The following is a 23,084-nucleotide window of genomic DNA, read 5'->3' as shown; positions in this document are numbered from 1 at the left end:
AACAATATGACACCTGGTGAGGCTGTGCATAGATGTATTAATATACGTCTCATATTCTTTATTTTGTCTATACAAATACTCAGTCCTGACTTAATATAATACAATGATTTGTGAATGTGATTGTTAGAGTGTATGATGTTAAATATGTTTTATGACAGTACATACAGTAGAAAACTCTTTAAGCCAGTGTGACATTAACATGTGTGAGACATCACATACCTGCTTACATATTCATGAGCACAAAGCACATGTGATAGGTGGAGACAGTACTGTGGGCGGGTCTGGAGGTGGCTGGAACTACAGACAGCCAATCAGGACGTCAGGAAGTTCACCTGTTGACAACCTCTGTATCACACACACACACACACACACACACACACACACACACACACACACACACACACACACACACACACACACACACACACACACACACACACACACACACACACACGTATTACCATACTTTTGATTTGATGAATTCCATTTAACTTTTTTTTCTTAACCCTAAAACCTTAAATAGACGATCTACAAGCTCACAACACGTCGTGCTGCGACATATTGTGAGCTTGTAGATCACCTATTTTCAGTGCCCAAAACCAGCATGCAACTAAATTAAAGTCAGGCATAACTCTAACATCAACCACTAATCCTAAACTCACAATGACTAATCCTACCTTAAAACAACCATTTAAATTTGTACCAGGAAAATCACACACACACACACACACACACACACACACACACACACACACACACACACACACACACACACACACACACACACACACACACACACACACACACACACACACACACACACACACACACGCATCAGTCTAAACCATTTAATATGGTGTCATGGATAAAATACTGTATCATGAATACAATGATTGATGTACTCATGGAACATTATGAATAGTATATACAAACATCAAATCCACATAAAATACATCGTAAATAGGCAAAAAAAGGCGAAATAGGCAAAGATTCTCCCAGAGATTTGAAAGAAAATGTTATAGACCCCTGGAGGACTCCAGTCAATGTATGTAGGGTTCAATTGGTTAAGGTGTGTTTTTTTAGCTGCTCTTGTTCTTCAATTCAAAGTTCTTTCCTGACTGTGTGTTTGTCAAACTCCTTCTAGTCATGTGCTCTCTTAAGCACTTACACCAGTGAGAGTGGTGAGGCATTCTGGGAGATGTAGTGTGTTCAATGGCGGCCATGTTGTGATGTAACAGCCAATCTGGTATGGGAATGCACTAGCATCCCTCTACCACATGCTTGTGATGCTACCCTGCATGTGTGTGTGCCTGCGCATGCACGCACGCACACATGCACACACACATACGAACACGTTTCAATTACCATACTTGTGAGGACATTTCAAAACAGCGATTTTTTTGAATGCCATTTCACTTATTTTCTCGTAACCCTAAAGCCTTAAATAGACGATCTACAAGCTCACAACACGTTGTGCTGCTTCTGGGGACATTGGGCCCTCATAAGTATAGTAACACAAGCGCACACACGCACACACACAGTACAATTTAGGCATCTAGCAGACGCTCTTTATAAATGTGCGAAATGGTGCATTTTTAGTTCACCTGTTGACAACCTCTGTATCACACACACACACACACACACATACAAATACACACACACACACACACACACACACACACACACACACACACACACACACACACACACACACACACACACACACACACACACACACACACACACACACACACACACACACACACTGATGGCGGAGGAAAACATGCAAGGCACCAACCTGCTCATCGGGAGCAATTAGGGGTTCAGCGTCTTGCTCAAGGACACTTCCACACTAACTCTGGGGGAGCCCCCCAGCCCGGGATGGAATTGGGAACCTTGCGGTTTTCCAGTTCACTCTACCCGGCCCACTATACCCCTGAGCCACTGCCGCCCTATAGAGACTTACAATGAGCAATATAAACACATACATCAAATGTAGAGAGACAGTGTAGTGACTCAGTCAACTAGGATCACAGGTAAGCTAGCATCAATCTAAACAATATACTATCAAAAAATGATCTAGAGATTGAAAATATAGGATATCAGGTAAACAATAAACCTATTAAACCATTTAACATGGTGTCATGGATAAAATACTGTATCACAAATACAATGACTGATGAACTCATGGAACATGATGAATATATACAAACATCAAATCCATATAAAAGACATAGACCAATGTCCAAAGACATAGACCAATAGCTTGGCACAACAGTGTAACTTTAATTATAGGCTTTCTGGTAGCCTCAGTTTTGCATTCTGTGCTACACCAGATCAGCTTGGTGTGGATGATTAAAATATGAAGATATTGTAGATTTGACTCAAACCCAAATGGAGCAACTGGTGCTCAAGACAATTAGACAGTTTTGCCCCTCCCTTCTAACCACTTGAACCCCAGCATCCCTATTCTATTCATGTCATTATAAGCAATATTCTGCAAAAATAGGCAAACATTTGCCTAAAAAAGCTGATCTACAATCTCACAACATGTCATGTTGTAACATGTTGAGAGTTTGTAGATCAGTTATTTTCAGCAAAGGGATTTGGGACAAAATGAGGGGCTAAGTATAGACCCCTGGGGGACTCCAGTGAAATGATAAATGTAACATTTACAATGTGCATTGCATTCATCCATTCACACACTGACAGCAGAGGAGCCCATGTAAGGCTCCAACCTGCTCCTCAGGAGCAGTTAGGGGTTCAGTGTCTTGCTCAAGGACACTTTGACACTATCACAGGGGGAGCCGGGGATCGAACCGGGAAACTTCTGTTTCCCAAGCGACCACTTTACCTCCTGAGCACAATGATGTCTTACATTCATGGTCATAATGTACCATGTAATACACATAATGTACTAATCAAACTAATCAATGTAGCATTTGAACTGGTGTGTGGGAAGGACTGGCCATCAGCCATGTTGGTCTTTTTACTTTGGGTTTTGGATAGATGAAGAAAATAAACTCTGTAGTAAACTGAGGCGTGTCATAAGCCTTAATTTCACACAGTGTGTCCAACAATATCCATTTATAGAGTTTTGAACCACACAATCTGTCTGTCTGTCTGTCTGTCTGTCTGTCTGTCTGTCTGTCTGTCTGTCTGTCTGTCTGTCTGTCTCTGTGTGCGTACACAAGTGCGTGGTAGATGGATGTTACAGTCCATACCACATCAGCTTACTGTAAGTGTGGATGATTAAAAATGAAGATATTGAAGATTTATAGAGCAAGACTAGTTTGGTAGAGGGTTGGGTTGTGTAGTTTACCTTGCCATGGTGTAACTGCAAAGGTGGACGAGAAATCAAAAATAATTGCTCCATTGATTAGAAATTGATAATTGAAAATGTGCTCCTCATTGACTTACATTGTACATTAGAACAGCTCTAAAAGTCACTCTTTTAGCACGTAAACAAACACAAACCAAACTGATTCAGACAATATAGAACATCACCAAACCCAGTACTGTTTAAAAAAAAATTATGTCAACTTCCTGCTGATTTGACTATTTGAAGATCTGGATCCGGATTTGCGGATCCAGACTGGGTTTTCTTCTTGATAAAAATATCAAAATCAACAGGAAGTTGACATTTTTATAAAAGAAAGAACACTAATGGTTTGGTGATGTTCTATATTGTCTGAATCAACTTCGTTTGCGTTCGTTTATGTGCGAAAAGAGTGACTTTGAGAGCTGTTTTACCGTACAATGTAAGTCAATGAGGAGCATATTTTGAATTAGCAATTTCTAATGGAGCAATTATTTTTGATTTCTCGTCCACCTTTGCAGTTACATCTTGGCAAGGTAACTACACAACCCAAACCTCTACCAGGGTGGTCTTGCCCTTTAACTGACTTTTTATTTTTTTACTTTTCACACTAATGAGTCTGACTCCCAAACCCACATCTAGAAACTGGTGTTCAACACATAAAGACAGTTTTGTGCCCATTTTAACCACCTGAACCCCAGTCCCTATTCTGGTCATGTTATAATAAGCCAACATTCAGGGAAATAGTAATAATACAATCTCACAACATATCACAATGCAAAGTGTTGTGAGCTTGTATTTGAGCTATTTACGGCAAAGAGATTTGGGAGAAAATGAGGGCATCTAGTATAGACCCCTGGAGGACTCCGGTCAATGTATGTAGGGTTTAATTGGTTAAGGTATGTTTTCTTAGCTACTCAAAGGTCTTTCCTAAATGTGTGTTTGTCGCCCTCTACCACCTGCTTGTGATGCTACCCCGCGCCTGCACGCTCGCACGCACACGCACGTGCACATGCACGTGCACACACACATGCACGCACACACACAAACATGCACGCGCACACACACACACACACACTAGGGCCGGGTTTCCCAAACGAATTTGAGCTTGTGCGTAGCCTAGAAGCTGCGTAAGAGCCTCCACGCACCTGCGCAGTAGCAACCCCGCCACGCACTATCTTCGTTAGTAGCAGCTGTGTGTGTCCTACTTGCCATCTAAACTGGCTTCAGGAGATACCATCGTCGTAGGTTCTCAAGCGCACGGCATTACGTGTGTGCTAAAACTACATTCGCGAGACGAGCGAGCATGGACGTAAAGACCTCCTGGACGAAGCCGACGTAAAGCCTACGTAAACTACGTAGTGCTGTCCTACGCTACACAGCAGTTTAAACACCCTTTGCGAAAGTGAAATGGATCATAAAAATACCAGAGCCAACTGTCAGATGTCCTGAAGCAGTCCACTCCAAATACAACTTTTGAATAATATATCTTTGAATTAAATTACAGCGGTGAGGTGACATCTGCAAGGTAAATAAAACACTAAAGTGTCCCCATTATGCAAGTAAATTAAATATACTTAAAATACCAAAAGTAAAGGAATGCAGAATGTCCCATTTCCCAAATTTAATATGTATTAAAATCTTTTGAAAATAGCAGATCTACAAGCTTGTGAAGCGTTGTGAGCTTGTAGATCTGCTAGTTTCAAAAGATTTTTTAACCCTTCATAAACATGGCGAGCGCAACAGCTGTCACTTTGTGAGAGGAACTGGGGACTTTCATCATAACGTTTAACTATAAAACTTCGAAATTAAGGAAACATGTTTAGCTCAGCATCATTTATATACCTTTAGTTAACTTGGCATATGCTTAATATTTTTATCAGACGATCGGATCATCCGTGAGAGTACAATTTGTAAACTTCGGGTTCATGCATAGAGGACGAAGCAGCGTAGCCCTGGTTCAGAGCGTTTACTCCACAGTGCCCTCTACAGATCTGGAGGATTGAACTTACCATTAACCAAAATCTGTAGAGGGCACTGTGGAGTAAATAAAAATAATAATCCGTCTCGCTGACGTATTTAATTTTCTGCCCAAAAAGTGTATTTTACAGAGTAGGTGGGGTGCTGAGAGGCACCCCACCTAGGGCGCTCGTAACCCCACCTAGGGCGCTCGGCACCCCACCCAGGGCGCTCGTAACAAACTGCTGCGTAGGACAGCACTCAGGGCTACGCCTCTCCCAGGAGTAGGAGGAGAGTAGGATACGTGCATGCTGTTGCCCGAATGTATTTTAGCAGACACGTGAAGCCAGTTTAGATGGCACGTAGGGCACAACCAGCTGCTACTAATGAGGGTAGAGCGTAGGTTTCGCCGAGTCCCAGCTGTGTCTTACGCAAGCTGCGTAGGCAACACATGACCTGAAATCTACGTGCTTGCTAAGGTACTGCGCAGCCGGTGTGGACACACGTAAGACCCGTCGTAGGACCTGCGCAGATGCTCTACGCAGCATCTCTACGAATCTCTTTGGGAAACGCGACCACACACTGTAATGCATTCATCCAACATGTGTAATATTACCTGGTGAATTCACATCCAGATCAAGTCAACGTTGATCTGCATCTGCAAAGAAGACAATGTTTCTTCACATTAATCAGTATATTGTACAACAATATGACACCTGGTGAGGCTGTGCATAGATGTATTAATATACGTCTCATATTCTTTATTTTGTCTATACAAATACTCAGTCCTGACTTAATATAATACAATGATTTGTGAATGTGATTGTTAGAGTGTATGATGTTAAATATGTTTTATGACAGTACATACAGTAGAAAACTCTTTAAGCCAGTGTGACATTAACATGTGTGAGACATCACATACCTGCTTACATATTCATGAGCACAAAGCACATGTGATAGGTGGAGACAGTACTGTGGGCGGGTCTGGAGGTGGCTGGAACTACAGACAGCCAATCAGGACGTCAGGAAGTTCACCTGTTGACAACCTCTGTATCACACACACACACACACACACACACACACACACACACACACACACACACACACACACACACACACACACACACACACACACACACACACACACACACACACACACACACACACACACACACACACACACACACACACGTATTACCATACTTTTGATTTGATGAATTCCATTTAACTTTTTTTTTTCTTAACCCTAAAACCTTAAATAGACGATCTACAAGCTCACAACACGTCGTGCTGCGACATATTGTGAGCTTGTAGATCACCTATTTTCAGTGCCCAAAACCAGCATGCAACTAAATTAAAGTCAGGCATAACTCTAACATCAACCACTAATCCTAAACTCACAATGACTAATCCTACCTTAAAACAACCATTTAAATTTGTACCAGGAAAATCACAAAATCTGTTTCTCTAATTTTACTATTCTTGTGGACGTGGACACACACACACACACACACACACACACACACACACACACACACACACACACACACACACACACACACACACACACACACACACACACACACACACACACACACACACACACACACACACACACACACACACACACACACACACACACACACGTGTGTTTGGGTTGTGTCTAAACAATATACCATCACAAAATGATCTGTACATTGCAACTATAGGATAACAGGTGAACAATGAACCTGTAGCATCAGTCTCAACCATTTAATATGGTGTCATGGATAAAATAATGTATCATAAATTCAATGATTGATGTACTCATGGAACATTATGAATAGTATATACAAACATCAAATCCACATAAAATACATCGTAAATAGGCAAAAAAAGGCGAAATAGGCAAAGATTCTCCCAGAGATTTGATAGAAAATGTTATAGACCCCTGGAGGACTCCAGTCAATGTATGTAGGGTTCAATTGGTTAAGGTGTGTTTTTTTAGCTGCTCTTGTTCTTCAATTCAAAGTTCTTTCCTGAATGTGTGTTTGTCAAGCTCCTTCTAGTCATGTGCTCTCTTAAGCACTTACACCAGTGAGAGTGGTGAGGCATTCTGGGAGATGTAGTGTGTGCAATGGCGGCCATGTTGTGATGTAACAGCCAATCTGGTATGGGAATGCACTAGCATCCCTCTACCACATGCTTGTGATGCTACCCTGCATGTGTGTGTGCCTGCGCATGCACGCACGCACACATGCACACACACATACAAACACGTTTTAATTACCATACTTGTGAGGACATTTTAAAACAGCGATTTTTTTTGAATGCCATTTCACTTATTTTCTCGTAACCCTAAAGCCTTAAATAGACGATCTACAAGCTCACAACACGTTGTGCTGCTTCTGGGGACATTGGGCCCTCATAAGTATAGTAACACAAGCGCACACACGCACACACACGGTACAATTTAGGCATTTAGCAGACGCTCTTTATAAATGTGCGAAATGGTGCATTTTTAGTTCACCTGTTGACAACCTCTGTATCACACACACACGCGCACGCACACACACACACACACACACATACAAACACATACACATACACATACACACACACACACACACACACACACACACACACACACACACACACACACACACACACACACACACACACACACACACACACACACACACACACACACACACACACACTGATGGCGGAGGAAAACATGCAAGGCACCAACCTGCTCATCGGGAGCAATTAGGGGTTCAGCGTCTTGCTCAAGGACACTTCCACACTAACTCTGGGGGAGCCCCCCAGCCCGGGATGGAATTGGGAACCTTGCGGTTTTCCAGTTCACTCTACCCGGCCCACTATACCCCTCAGCCACTGCCGCCCCTATAGAGACTTACAATGAGCAATATAAACACATATATCAAATGTAGAGAGACAGTGTAGTGACTCAGTCAACTAGGATCACAGGTAACCTAGCATCAATCTAAACAATATATTATCAAAAAATGATCTAGAGATTGAAAATATAGGATATCAGGTAAACAATAAACCTATTAAACCATTTAACATGGTGTCATGGATAAAATACTGTATCACGAATACAATGACTGATGAACTCATGGAACATGATGAATATATACAAACATCAAATCCATATAAAAGACATAGACCAATGTCCAAAGACATAGACCAATAGCTTGGCACAACAGTGTAACTTTAATTATAGGCTTTCTGGTAGCCTCAGTTTTGCATTCTGTGCTACACCAGATCAGCTTGGTGTGGATGATTAAAATATGAAGATATTGTAGATTTGACTCAAACCCAAATGGAGCAACTGGTGCTCAAGACAATTAAACAGTTTTGCCCCTCCCTTCTAACCACTTGAACCCCAGCATCCCTATTCTATTCATGTCATAATAGGCAATATTATGCGAAAATAGGCAAGCATTTGCCTAAAATAGCTGATCTACAATCTCACAACATGTCATGTTGTACTTGTAATGTTGTACTTGTAGAAGGTTGTGTGAAATGGTGTGTTTGTTCATTTAATGTTCATTAATATTCATCTGGCAAACTCATCTATGATGTCAGACATGACTGCATGATGACTCATCAATAGAATGAGGTTTAGTAACATTCTATTGTTACCTGTTGAAACTATCTCACCAGCACTGACAATTTATAAGATAAATCAATGTTACTGAAGGTGTATTTTTTTACAAAATGATTAGCATTAATTGATACAATTATGTCTTACATTCATGGTCATAATGTACCATGTAATACACATAATGTACTAATCAAACTAATCAATGTAGCATTTGAACTGGTGTGTGGGAAGGACTGGCCATCAGCAATGTTGGTCTTTTTACTTTGGGTTTTGGATAGATGAAGAAAATAAACTCTGTAGTAAACTGAGGTGTGTCATAAGCCTTCATTTCACACAGTGTGTCCAACAATATCCATTTATAGAGTTTTGAACCACACAATCTGTCTGTCTGTCTGTCTGTCTGTCTGTCTGTCTGTCTGTCTGTCTGTCTGTCTGTCTGTCTGTCTGTCTGTCTGTCTGTCTGTCTGTCTGTCTGTCTGTCTGTCTGTCTGTCTCTGTGTGCGTACACAAGTGCGTGGTAGATAGATGCTACAGTCCATACCACATCAGCTTACTGTAAGTGTGGATGATTAAAAGTGAAGATATTGAAGATTTAAAGAGCAAGACCAGTTTGGTAGAGGTTTGGGTTGTGTAGTTACCTTGCCATGGTGTAACTGCAATGGTGGACAAGAAATCAAAAATAATTTCTCCATTTATTCGAAATTGTCAATAAAAAATGTGCTCCTCATTGACTTACATTGTACGGTGAAACAGCTCTCAAAGTTACTCTTTTACCTACAGTATGTCAACTTCAATTTGACTATTTGAAGATCCCGATCCCGATCTACGGATCCAGTCCGGGTTTTCTTCTTAATAAAAATAGTGAAATCAACAGTAAGTTGACATTTTTATAATTTAAAAAAACTGTACTGGGTTTGGTGATGTTCTATATTGTCTGAATCAACTTTGTTTGCGTTCGTTTATGTGCTCGGCTGTTTTACCGTACAATGTAAGTCAATGAGGCGCATATTTTGAATTATCAATTTCTAATCAATGGAGCAATTATTTTTGATTTCTCGTCCACCTTTGGAGTTACATCATGGCAAGGTAACTAAACAACCCAAACCTCTACCAAAGTGGTCTTGCCCTTTAACTGACTTTTCCTTTTAAACTTTTCACACTAATGAGTCTGACTCCCAAACCCACATGGAGCAACTGGTGTTCAACACATAAAGACAGATTTGTGCCCATTTTAACCACATAAACCCCAGTCCCTATTCTGCCCATGTTATAATAGGCCAACATTCTAGGCGCGCACGCGTACACACACACACACACACACACACACACACACACACACACACACACACACACACACACACACACACACACACACACACACACACACACACACACACACACACACACACACACACACACACACACACACACACACACACACACCACTTTGGTACAGGTTTGGGTTGTGTCCAAACAACATACTATCAAAAAATGATACATTGTGCATTGCAACTATAGGATAACAGGTGAACAATGAACCTGTAGCATCAGTCTAAACCATTTAATATGGTGTCAATGATAAAAAACTGTATCATGAATACAATGATTGATGTACTCATGGAACATTATAAATAATATATACAAACATCAAATGCACATAAAATATATCGTAAATAGGCAAAAAAAAGGCAAATAGGCAAAGATTATCCCAGAGATTTGGGAGAAAATGACCCATACACAACTACACAACCCATAAATATGATGGGCTACAGTAGTTAGCCTACAGTACTCACAAACAATGAGAGTGTGTTGCTCTTATAAGGAGGATGCTGGCTAAAGCACATCATTACACTGGCAGCAAGCTACCCTACTCTGTGGAGATCATCTGCACTGGATATGATGTATTGGACCTATTGCAAACCTGGACATGAGCAGTAGAGGACTATTATGAAAGGGTGAAGTATGAACATGATTACATGCAAAAATTAGTCTGCATGCAATCAGAACTTAATAGCAAAAATAGCAGATCTACAAGGACACTCCACATCACAATGACACTGACTTGTGAGCGTGTAGATAGTTAACTATCCTAAAATGGGAGCATAAATAATTATATATATATATATATATATATATATATATATATATATATATATACTCTATATATACCGCTACCCGGTGGGCCGACCAGTAATGGGCCGGTATATATATATATATATATATACCGGCCCATTACTGGTCGGCCCACCGGGCATATGCCCGCTGTGTCAACCGGCCAGTCCGCCGCTAGTCATTCATGTCAATAACACAGCCTCAAACATCTTACTGAAGCCTGAAGGAACAGACTAATGATTCACTTTGAAGACGTCACAAGTAACAAACCATCATGATACCATTTCAGTATTACTTTGTTTCAAGCCTGATTAATACATTGTCAAATGACAGTGGCACAATGCGTTGAAAATAACTGATCTACAAGTTCACAACGCGTAGCAAGCACAACTGACATTTTTAACTTGTAGATCAGCTATTTTTTTGGCAAGCGACACCATCGTTTGATGGAGCATGACTTAGGCATTAGTTTAAATGCTTTTGCAGTTTACCAAATATATGCCAAATATACAATCTTACAACATATCACAATGCAACGTGTTGTGAGCTTGTAGATAAGCTATTTTCAGAAAAGAGATTTTGGATTAGTATAAACTAGAGAGGACTAGAGAATGATAAACTCTGTTACAAACAAACTGTACAGTGACTGTATGGTGATTCAAGATGATCCTTATATTTACTGACTGCTGTCATGAAGGACAGAGAACAGTTTAACAGTTCAATAAATAACCTTAAAAACTGATATAGTCTATACTGTGAATATGTGTTTTGTTTACTATATCCAGTCTGTATTAACAGTGGATAAAGTGGAGTCCACTTAGCTAGCTAAGTGACCAGGCCAGTTCTGACACCACAAACCAGTTTAAAACTCTACAGCAGAGAAATCACGGATCAGGTGTAGTTTTACAATGAGTCCACTAGATGGTGCACATAAACCACATACACTGACAGCAGAGGAGCCCATGTAAGGCACCAACCTGCTCCTCAGGAGCAGTTAGGGGTTCAGTGTCTTGCTCAAGGACACTTTGACACTACAGGGGGAGCCGGGGATCGAACCGGGAAGCTTCCGTTTCCCAGGCGACCACTTTACCTCCTGAGCCACTGCCGCGCCCATGTGTTGTGTAGGATTTAAATGGTTAAAGCGTGTCTTCTTAGTGTGTGTTTCTACATTTCAGCAGCTCTAAAAAAAATAGCTGATCTACAAGCTCACAACATCTTGCATGCACGATGCATTTTAAACTTGTAGATCAGCTAATTTCAGCAAGTCAAGCAACACCATTGTATGACGGAGCATAAATGACACGTCAGTTAATATGTTTTTGTAGTTGTGTGTATAGTTTGTAGCTATGTGTGTGTTGTTGATCCTGTGTGGATCCTATGGCTACATTGAATCGAAATTAACCCATTAAGACCGGGGATGCTTCTGTGTCATTTTAAGATTTATTTGGGCTTTTCAAAAATAGCAGATCTACAAGCTCTATGCGCTATGTGCTTGTAGATCTGCTTTTTTATTTTTTTATCGTGAAAATATGTGCAAATCTTTGAATATATATATTTTTTCTTTTGAGATGGGGGTCCGCTGCCAAACACATATCATTTTGGGAGGTCCTTGACATGAAAAAGGTTTTAAGAACCACTGATATTATAGCAACATAAGTTTTTTTTTTAAACAGTTTGAGATTTAAAAAGACATTTGTAGAATCCCCCAGAACCAAAGATTTGAGTTAAAATGTTAGCTTTAAAAAATATATATCTTCAAAGATTTGCACACATTTTCACGACTTTTTCAAAAATAGCAGATCTACAAGCTCATAGTGCGGCACCGAGTGCCACGCTATGAGCTCGTAGATCTGCTATTTTTTAATAGCCAAAGAAATCTGAAAATGATTTTCTAAATAGACAGTATCATGTCTATGTAGGTAAAACAACCAAATGACTTCATTCACCATCATGGTACTGAACACAATCTGGGCTTGTTTTGAAGTATATTAGAAAGAAGGTTGGGTGAAATGGTGTGTTTGTTCATTTAATGTTCATTAATATTCATCTGGCAAACTCATCTATGATGTCAGACATGACTGCATGATGACTCATCAATATAATGAGGTTTAGTAACATTCTATTGTTACCTGTTGAAACTATCTCACCAGCACTGACAATGTATAAGATTCAATCAATGTTACTGAAGGTGCATTTTTTTTTACAAAATGATTAGCATTAATTGATACAATTATGTCTTACATTCATGGTCATAATGTACCATGTAATACACATAATGTACTAATCACTAATCAATGTAGCATTGGAACTGGTGTGTGGGAAGGACTGGCCATCAGCAATGTTGGAATTTTAACTTTGGGTTTTGGATAGATGAAGAAAATAAACTCTGTAGTAAACTGAGGCGTGTCATAAGCCTTAATTACACACAGTGTGTCCAAAAATATCCATTTATAGAGTTTTGAGTCTGTCTGTCTGTCTGTCTGTCTCTGTGTGCGTACACAAGTGCGTGGTAGATGGATGCTGCATTCCATATCACATCAGCTTACTGTAAGTATGGATGATTAAAAGTGAAGATATTGAAGATTTAAAGAGTTAGACAAGTTTGGTAGAGGTTTGGGTTGTGTAGTTACCTTGCCATGGTGTAACTGCAAAGGTGGAAAATAAATAAAAAATAATTGCTCCATTGATTAAAAATTGTCAATTAAAAATGTGCTCCTCATTGACTTACATTGTACGCTGAAACAGCTCTCAAAGTCACTATTTTACCTACAGTATGTCAACTTCAATTTGACTATTTGAAGATCCGGATCCCGATCTACGGATCGAGTCTGGGTTTTCTTCTTAATAAAAATAGTGAAATCACATCATTACACTGGCAGCAAGCTACCCTACTCTGGGGAGATCATCTCCACTGGAGATGATGTATTGGACGGGACATATTGGACATGAGCAGTAGAGGACTATTATGAAAGGGTGAAGTATGAACATAATTACATGAAAAAATTAGTCTGCATGCAATCAGAACTTAATTGCAAAAATAGCAGATCTACAAGGACACTCCACATCACAATGACACTGACTTGTGAGCGTGTAGATAGTTAACTAATAATTAATATATATATATATAAATTTGTTTTTGGGGACCACCGGCCCATTACTGGTCGGCCCACCGGGCATATGCCCGCTGTGTCAACCGGCCAGTCCGCCGCTAGTCATTCATGTCAATAACACAGCCTCAAACATCTTACTGAAACCTGAAGGAACAGACTAATGATTCACTTTGAAGACGTCACAAGAAACAAACCATCATGCTACCATTTCAGTATTACTTTGTTTCAAGCCTGATTAATACTTTGTCAAATGACAGTGTCACAATGCGTTGAAAATAACTGATCTACAAGTTCACAACGTGTAACAAGCACAACTGACATTTTTAACATTTAGATCAGCTATTTTTGGCAAGCGACACCATCGTTTGATGCAGCATGACTTAGGCATTAGTTAACATGATTTTGCAGTTTATTGTGTGAATATACACTGTTGATGTAGGCTACAGGTTAATGTGATGTGTGAATATACACTGTTGATGTAGGCTACAGGTTAATGTGATGTGTGAATATACACTGTTGATGTAGGCTACAGGTTAATGTGATGTGTGAATATACACTGTTGATGTAGGCTACAGGTAAATGTGATGTGTGAATATACACTGTTGATGTAGGCTACAGGTAAATGTGATGTGTGAATATACACTGTTGATGTAGGCTACAGGTACATGTGATGTGTGAATATACACTGTTGATGTAGGCTACAGGTACATGTGATGTGTGAATATACACTGTTGATGTAGGCTACAGGTTAATGTGATGTGTGAATATGCACTGTTGATGTAGGCTACAGGTTAATGTGATGTGTGAATATACACTGTTGATGTAGGCTACAGGTAAATGTGATGTGTGAATATGCACTGTTGATGTAGGCTACAGGTTAATGTGATGTGTGAATATGCACTGTTGATGTAGGCTACAGGTAAATGTGATGTGTGAATATACACTGTTGATGTAGGCTACAGGTTAATGTGATGTGTGAATATGCACTGTTGATGTAGGCTACAGGTTAATGTGATGTGTGAATATGCACTGTTGATGTAGGCTACAGGTTAATGTGATGTGCATTGATCCTGTTGATGGGTCCGTTGTCTCATAATCCACCTATGGCTACAATAAATTAACCTTAATCACACGGTATCTTGTCATCACATGACTTCATTCACTATCATGGTACTGTACTCCATGTGTGCCGTTTTTACAGTTGAAATATAGCTTGTGATAAAAGGTTGAGTTAAATGTTGTGTTTCAGTCCTGGGGAGGTGCGGCTGATTTGTTCATTTAATGAAGGAAGTATTTATCTGTCAAACTAATCTGTCAGACAGCTCTGAGACTTCATGCTTGATTCACCAATGGAATGAGGTTGAGTAAAACAATTACAATAAAAATGTCAGCACTGAAAATATTACTGAATGTACATATATTTTTACAAAATGATAACCATCATCTTATTCATTTTTGTCTTACATTCCTCCAGTCATAATATACAATGTATACCACATAATGCATTCATCAAACATGCATAATATTCTCTTATAGGATTCTTACCTGGTGAATTCACATCCAGATCAAGACAAAGTTGTTCTTCACCTGCAAAGGAGACATTGAAAAAGAAGACAATGTTTCTTCACCTTCATCAGTTTTTTACAATGATATGTCTCCTGGTGAGCCTGTGCATGGATTATTTATTTAATTATATTTGTATTATTGTCAATAAAATGTTCAATCAATCAATCAGTCAATCCTGAGTCTGTTATATGTTATGCATAACAGAACATACAGTAGCAGTAGTTACACTTATAACCATAAAGCACATGTGACAGGTGGACAGCTTTGGCAAAACAATAGAATAGTCCCCACTGGGGTGTTATTTGTGTCACATTATAACAATGTAACCATGAGAGAGTTTTTATGATTTTATTTGATTCATTGTCCACCTTAAGAGTTACATCATGGCAAGGTAACTACTAGGGGTGTGCCGATATATCGTCCCGCGATATATCGCGATACGTTTTCGTGACGATATGTATCGTTTTGGGAAAAAAAAATATCGTTTTTTACAATAATAATAATCAGGCATGCAAACAGCCCCGAGGTGAAAAGGGTGACAACATGTTGTTTTTTTTCGGGTCAGGTGTCACACTATTGCCCTATTTGGATTCAAAACGGCTATTGTAGCTGAAAAGCTACAAGTTTGCGTCTGAATAATGCAAAAACAGAATTATTTGTTTGCATTTTTTCTCCCCCATATATTTTCATAATAAAAAAGTGCGTATCTTATCGTATCGAAATCGTAGTTGTGAGCCAAATATCGTATCGTATCGTTTGGTGAAATTAGTGTATCGGCACACCCCTAGTAACTACACAACCCAAACCTCTACCAGAGTGGTTTTGCCGTGTGTGTGTGTGTGTGTGTGTGTGTGTGTGTGTGTGTGTGTGTGTGTGTGTGTGTGTGTGTGTGTGTGTGTGTGTGTGTGTGTGTGTGTGTGTGTGTGTGGGACTGGCCATCAGAAACATTGAAATGTTTGCTTTTTGGGATAGAAGAAAAAAATAAACTCTGTAGTAAACTGAGGAGTGTCCTGAGCCTTAATTTCACACATTTTGTCCAACAACATCCATAAATAAGGTTTTGAACCAGACACACAATCTGTCTGTGTGTCTGTCTCTGTGTGCGTACTTAAGTATGTACGTACTTGCATACGTGGTAGACAGGTGCTACATTCCATACCAGATCAGCTTACTGTAAGTGTGGATGATTAAAAGTCAATATATTGATGATTTAACTCACTTTTTTTTAGGACTTTTCACACTAATAAGTCTGACTCCAAACCCACATGGAGCAACTGGTGTTTCAACACATGAAGACAGTGTTGTGCCCATTTTAACCACATGAACCCCAGTCCCTATTCTGGCCATGTTATAATAGGCCAACATTGTGCGAAAATAGGCCAACATTTTGCCAAATATACAATCTCACAACATATCACGATGCAACGTGTTGTGAGCTTGTAGATGAGCTATTTACAGAAAAGAGATTTTGGATTAGTATAAACTAGAGAGGACTAGAGAATGATAAACTCTGTTACAAACAAACTGTACAGTGACTGTATGGTGATTCAAGATGATCCTTATATTTACTGACTGCTGTCATGAAGGACAGAGAACAGTATAACAGTTCAATAAATAACCTTAAAAACTGATATAGTCTATACTGTGAATATGTGTTTTGTTTACTATATCCAGTCTGTATTAACAGTGGATAAAGTGGAGTCCACTTAGCTAGCTAAGTGACCAGGCCAGTTCTGACACCACAAACCAGTTTAAAACTCTACAGCAGAGAAATCACGGATCAGGTGTAGCTTTACAATGAGTCCACTAGATGGTGCACATAAACCACATACACTGACAGCAGAGGAGCCCATGTAAGGCACCAACCTGCTCCTCAGGAGCAGTTAGGGGTTCAGTGTCTTGCTCAAGGACACTTTGACACTACAGGGGGAGCCGGGGATCGAACCGGGAAGCTTCCGTTTCCCAGGCGACCACTTTACCTCCTGAGCCACTGCCGCGCCCATGTGTTGTGTAGGATTTAAATGGTTAAAGCGTGTCTTCTTAGTGTGTGTTTCTACATTTCAGCAGCTCTAAAAAAAATAGCTGATCTACAAGCTCACAACATCTTGCATGCACGATGCATTTTAAATTTGTAGATCAGCTAATTTCAGCAAGTCAAGCAACACCATTGTATGACGGAGCATAAATGACACGTCAGTTAATATGTTAACAGTTGTGTGTATAGTGTGTAGCTATGTGTGTGTTGTTGATCCTGTGTGGATCTCATGATCCTCCTATGGCTACATTGAATCAAGCTTAATCACACAGTATCATGTCTATGAAAAAGAACAACCACATGACTTCATTCACCATCATGATACTGAACACAATCTGGGCTTGTTTTGTACATGGATTGTGATTAAAGAAGGTTATGTGAAATGGTGTGTTTGTTCATTTAATGTTCATTAATATTCATCTGGCAAACTCATCTAGGATGTCACACATGACTGCATGACTCATCAATAGAATGAGGTTTAGTAACATTCTATTCTTACCTGTTGAAACTATCTCACCAGCACTGACAATTTATAAGATAAATCAATGTTACTGAAGGTGTATTTTTTTACAAAATGATTAGCATTAATTGATACAATGATGTCTTACATTCATAGTCGTAATGTACCATGTAATACACATAATGTACTAATCAAACTAATCAATGTAGCATTTGAACTGGTGTGTGGGAAGGACTGGCCATCAGCAATGTTGGAATTTTTACTTTGGGTTTTGGATAGATGAAGAAAATAAACTCTGTAGTAAACTGAGGCGTGTCATAAGCCTTAATTTCACGCAGTGTGTCCAACAATATCCATTTATAGAGTTTTGAACCACACAATCTGTCTGTCTGTCTGTCTGTCTGTCTGTCTGTCTCTGTGTGCGTACACAAGTACGTGGTAGATGGATGTTGCAATCCATACCACATCAGCTTACTGTAAGTGTGGATGATTAAAAGTGAAGATATTGAAGATTTATAGAGCAAGACTAGTTTGGTAGAGGGTTGGGTTGTGTAGTTTACCTTGCCATGGTGTAACTGCAAAGGTGGACGAGAAATCTAAAATAATTGCTCCATTGATTAGAAATTGATAATTGAAAATGTGCTCCTCATTGACTTACATTGTACATTAGAACAGCTCTAAAAGTCACTCTTTTAGCACGTAAACAAACACAAACCAAGCTGATTCAGACAATATAGAACATCACCAAACCCAGTACTGTTTAAAAAAAAATTATGTCAACTTCCTGCTGATTTGACTATTTGAAGATCTGGATCCGGATTTGCGGATCCAGTCTGGGTTTTCTTCTTGATAAAAATATCAAAATCAACAGGAAGTTGACATTTTTATAAAAGAAAGAACAGTAATGGTTTGGTGATGTTCTATATTGTCTGAATCAACTTCGTTTGCGTTCGTTTATGTGCGAAAAGAGTGACTTTGAGAGCTGTTTTACCGTACAATGTAAGTCAATGAGGAGCATATTTTGAATTAGCAATTTCTAATGGAGCAATTATTTTTGATTTCTCGTCCACCTTTGCAGTTACATCATAGGTAACTACACAACCCAAACCTCTACCAGGGTGGTCTTGCCCTTTAACTCTTACCCTGCCAGAGTTTTTTCAGAACAGTCTGTAGCCTCTGCCAGGGTTTTGACCGATTTTGGTACCTTTTCGCATAGCCACAAAATATTTTTCTCAAGTATGATTGATCCCCAGAAAATTTCTAATCACAGATGAGATTCAGGTGTGGTTTCACAAATGTCAACGAGGTCATTATGACCTTGTTGTCATGTGTTGTTTGATGTTTGAAAATAGCTCAAAACCAGTAGTTTCAAACCAAAAAACATTGTGAATTGTTTGTCCGTTTCAATTTTAACATTGAAGTGGATGGAGCAGCAAATCTTTGGAAATTGTTATCTCCTTATTCGTTTGGAATATCGAAAAGGTGTCAATACTAAATAATTAGAAAATCTTTTTAGAATTTTTTTTTTTTTGAAAAATGTTTTTTTTTTTTTCCTGGACGTTTTTAAACGTCTTTGGCAGGCAACAGCTAATTTCTCAAAGACGTTTATAAACGTCTTTGGCAGTTATAGAGTTAACTGACTTTTTATTTTTTAACTTTTCACACTAATGAGTCTGACTCCCAAACCCACATGGAGAAACTGGTGTTCAACACATAAAGACAGTTTTGTGCCCATTTTAACCACCTGAACCCCAGTCCCTATTCTGGTCATGTTATAATAAGCCAACATTCAGGGAAATAGTAATAATACAATCTCACAACATATCACAATGCAAAGTGTTGTGAGCTTGTAGATGAGCTATTTACGGCAAAGAGATTTGGGAGAAAATGAGGGCATCTAGTATAGACCCCTGGAGGACTCCGGTCAATGTATGTAGGGTTTAATTGGTTAAGGAGTGTTTTCTTAGCTATTCAAAGGTCTTTCCTAAATGTGTGTTTGTCCCCCTCTACCACCTGCTTGTGATGCTACCCCACGCCTGCACGCTCGCACGCACGCACACGCACGCACACATGCACGCGCACACACACATGCACGCACGCACACATTGCACGCGCACACACACACACACAAAAGGCATGTAACTCTTAAGGTGGACAAGAAATCAAAACCTAATTGTTCCATTAATTAGAAACTGATCATTCAAAATATGCTCCTCATTGACTTACATTGTACGGTAAAACAGCTCTCAAAGTCACTCTTTTAGCACATAAACGAACACAAACAAAGCTGATTCAGACAATATAGAACATCACCAAACCCAGTACTGTTTTATTTATTTATAAAAAGTCAACTTCCTGTTAATCTTTCTATTTTTATTAAGAAGAAAACACAAACTGGATCCGTGCATCCGGATCTTCTACAGGAAGTTGACATTTTTATATATTAATGTCTTCTAAATCCTAACAGTTTTCTGAAAAATGTATGTTTCTATATCAGTGGTTCTCAAACTTTTTCATGTCAAGGACCCCCGAAATTATATGTTTTTGGCTGCCGACCCCCATCTCAAAATATGTTGTTCCAGGGACCCCCCAGAAGCAAAGATTTGAGTTAAAATGTTCACTTTAAAAAAAAATATATATATTCAAAGATTTGCACACATTTTCATGATTTTTCAAAAATAGCAGATCTGCAAGCTCTTAGTGTGGCACTCGGTGCCGCGCTATGAGCTTGTATATCTGCTATTTTTGAATAGCCAAAGTGTAAAATTATGCTTTTTAGCTGAAATGAAAATGTGACACAGATACTTCTTCAGGTCTTATTGGTCTTATGTGTATGTTCCATATTGTCTGAATCAGTTTTGTTTGCTTTTGCTGGATGGACTAAAATAGTGACTTTGAGAGATGTTTCACCGTACAATGTAAGTCAATGAGCATATTTTGAATTATCAATTTCTAATCAGTGGAGCAACCATGCATTTTTGATTTCTTGCCCACCTTTGGAGTTACATCATGGCAAGGTAACCACACAACCCAAACCTCTACCAGTAGTCTAGCCCTTCAGACAGCTCTGACACTTCATGCAGAGAAGAAATAAATCAATGTTACTGAATGTCCATACAATGTTTTTACAAAATAATCACCATTATCTTATGAAATTATATTTACATTCATAAAGTCATAATATACAATATACTGTAATACCACACACTGTAATGCATTCATCCAACATGTGTAATATTACCTGGTGAATTCACATCCAGATCAAGTCAACGTTGATCTGCATCTGCAAAGAAGACAAGGTTTCTTCACATTAATCAGTGTATTGTATAACAATATGACACCTGGTGAGGCTGTGCATAGATTTATTAATATACGTCTCATATTCTTTATTTTGTCTATAAAAATACTCAGTCCTGACTTAATATAATGATTTGTGAATGTGATTGTTAGAGTGTATGATGTTAAATATGTTTTATGACAGTACATACAGTAGAAAACTCTTTAAAGGGATATTTCACTTTCAAAAAAACTTTTGGTCATTGTATCATCTACTCAGGCGTTTGTGAGCCCCCAGACAGTTTTTAAGTTGCTCGATTCAGTATTTAGATATTTGATATTCATTTTATCAGACACGCCCCCTTCCTATACAAACCCATTGTAACTTCAAACTCCATTTTAACCATGTTAGATTCATCAAAAACACCCGTCCTTGGTTCTGGTGACTCATACCGCCACCCTAATACGCGAGGGGGCCGTGTTTTTTCAATTACTTTTTTCATTTATTTTTAACATTTCTTTTGGAAAATGAAATATTTTATTGAAAAAAACACAAAAATACAAAAAGTTTTTTTGAAAGTGAAATATCCCTTTAAGCCAGTGTGACATTAACATGTGTGAGACATCACATACCTGCTTACATATTCATGAGCACAAAGCACATGTGATAGGTGGGGGCAGTACTGTGGGCGGGTCTGGAGGTGGTTGGAACTACAGACAGCCAATCAGGACGTCCGGAAGTTCACCTGTTGACACCCTCTATTCTCTGTCACACACACACACACACACACACACACACACACACACACACACACACACACACACACACACACACACACACACACACACACACACACACACAGACACACACACACACACACACACACACACACACACACACACACACACACACACACGTTTGTATTAACATACTTTTGATTTTATGAATGACATTTAACTTTTTTTTCATAATGCTAAAGCCTTAAATAGACGATCTACAAGCTCACAACACGTCGTGCTGCGACATAATTGTGAGCTTGTAGATCATTTCTTTTCGGTGCACGAAACCAGCACGCATCTAAGTTAAAATCAGGCATAACTCCAACATCAACCACTAATCCTAAACTCACAATGACTAATCCTACCTTAAAACAACCATTTAAATTGTACCAGGAAAATCACAACATCCATTTCTCTAATTTACTATTCTTGTGGGGACATTTGGCCCTCATAAGTATAGTAACGCACACACACGTAAGCACGCGCGCGCACGCGCACGCGCACACACACACACACACACACACACACACACACACACACACACACACACACACACACACACTACAATTTAGGTATTTAGCAGACACTCTTTATCTAGAGAGACTTACAATGAGCAATATAAACACATAAATAAAATGCAGAGAGACAGTGTAGTGACTCAGTCAACTAGGATCACAGGTAACCTAGCATCAATCTAAACAATATACTATCAAAAAATAGGAAATAGGAAATATAGGATATCAGGTAAACAATAAACCTATTAAACCATTTAACATGGTGTCATGGATAAAATACTGTATCACGAATACAATGACTGATGAACTCATGGAACATGATGAATATATACAAACATC

The 23,084-nt window shown here is 39.1% G+C and overlaps 1 protein-coding gene across 1 annotated transcript in view; it reads right to left on the bottom strand.

The window, feature by feature from the left end:
* Positions 1 to 22,207, bottom strand: part of LOC308080327 (uncharacterized protein) — a 91,377-nt gene extending 69,170 nt beyond the window's left edge. The window contains exons 1-6 of the mRNA XM_080422140.1: positions 22,084 to 22,207; positions 21,416 to 21,457; positions 15,659 to 15,700; positions 6,201 to 6,326; positions 5,895 to 5,936; positions 220 to 345 (exon numbers count right to left, since the gene is read on the bottom strand). The gene's annotated coding sequence lies outside the window, so the exon portion shown is untranslated. The remainder of the gene's footprint in view (positions 1 to 219; positions 346 to 5,894; positions 5,937 to 6,200; positions 6,327 to 15,658; positions 15,701 to 21,415; positions 21,458 to 22,083) is intronic.
* Positions 22,208 to 23,084: the final 877 nt, after the last annotated feature.

This window comes from Gymnoscopelus braueri (assembly GCF_963280865.1).
Source record: "Gymnoscopelus braueri genome assembly, chromosome: 24".
NCBI lineage: Eukaryota > Metazoa > Chordata > Actinopteri > Myctophiformes > Myctophidae > Gymnoscopelus > Gymnoscopelus braueri.
This window is presented reverse-complemented; position numbering and strand designations above follow the sequence as displayed.